Source organism: Bos javanicus, chromosome 8 (genome assembly GCF_032452875.1).
Source record: "Bos javanicus breed banteng chromosome 8, ARS-OSU_banteng_1.0, whole genome shotgun sequence".
Lineage (NCBI taxonomy): Eukaryota > Metazoa > Chordata > Mammalia > Artiodactyla > Bovidae > Bos > Bos javanicus.
Genome location: NC_083875.1, coordinates 30,254,043 through 30,255,404, shown reverse-complemented (window position 1 = coordinate 30,255,404; position 1,362 = coordinate 30,254,043). Strand labels below are relative to the sequence as shown.

The following is a 1,362-nucleotide window of genomic DNA, read 5'->3' as shown; positions in this document are numbered from 1 at the left end:
GTTTTTAAATCCTGGAGAAAGACTCATTAAAGTTGTGTTACTCACATTAATTCAACATTTAGCCATTTATAATACAAACCCCAGTCTTTTGGAAAATGTCATTAAAAAAGTTTCACCATATATGGACATTATTTATTGCTTGAGCCCCATTGTCTACTTAGAATATGCCCTTTATCAGACCCAAATGCCCACTTCAGAGAATCTCATTTTGAGCAACAACTGGCTCCTTACATTATCCAATGAGGCAGGAAAGTTAAATTACAGCCAGTTCATATCATAGAAACAAAATGTTTCCTGCAATTACTGATAAGGGACAGTTCATTTTCTCTCTGTCATCCTGAAAAAAAAAAAAAAAAAGAAAGAAACCTCCTAACAACAATTCATGCCTGGTTAAACAGGATTTCCACATCTACCGCTGATATCTTTCCAAATAATTCAGGGTTGTTATTACTGTACAGCCCTGGCAAGGCTCAAAAGCAAGCAGACTTGACGAGTCTGCTCAAAGCAGAGCTTAAGTAGTTGTAATTAATAATAATTACATGCCCACTACACTCCAGTCTTATCATATTATCCGTCAAGGCAAATAAAAAAACCCACACACAACACACTTGCACCAGGGTTAGTGCATTAATAAAGACACTCTGCATATGTCATCTTTCTAAAGTTTAAAATCTTTGCAGTGGTTTCTGTTTGATTGATTTTTATTATTTATTCTATGTCTGGTTGCAAAATTTTATTGGATGGACTTCAGCTTGGGATCTGTGCTATTCTCTTTCAAAAGTTCTCTCCCCTCCTGCCGTGACTCGGATTCGAACCGAGGTTGCTGCGGCCACAACGCAGAGTACTAACCACTATACGATCACGGCAAGCTACAGGGGAGCTGAGCACCAGGATGCCTTTAAGAGCCATTGCAATATTAAAATTTGTGGAAACACTGCCATCTATTGCCTAAATACATACATTTTCTTAACACCGGCGAAGAGGTTGCAGTAATCTCCAATTATTGAAAGGAACAATAATGAAGTGATTGAACATGAAATGAATATTGTCTCCTTGGCTCATGGGCGAAATTGTATTATATAAGACTCACTGGACTCACTGTCAAGAAATGATAATCAAAGTAACCAGACTTCAAGATCCCAGCCTGTTGACTCATGCTTCCTACTTTTAACCAATTATGAATACAGATTTCCCACCCTCAACCGCCACCACCAATTACATTGCATTAAATGACATATGAATCTGAGCCTCTTTTGTGGTTTCTCCACCACGAGCCTTCTTTCCATATGCTTAGGCAGCAGAGATATAAAAAAAATATGGCAAGAACAGAATGGACTGAGGACCTGAGTGAGTCAGGAAGGC

General features: G+C 38.4%; 1 non-coding gene across 1 annotated transcript; it reads right to left on the bottom strand.

The window, feature by feature from the left end:
* Positions 1-794: 794 nt before the first annotated feature.
* Positions 795-866, bottom strand: TRNAH-GUG (transfer RNA histidin (anticodon GUG)). Its single transcript has one exon. It is a non-coding gene; the product is annotated as a tRNA-His (tRNA).
* Between the last annotated feature and the right edge of the window lie 496 nt (positions 867-1,362).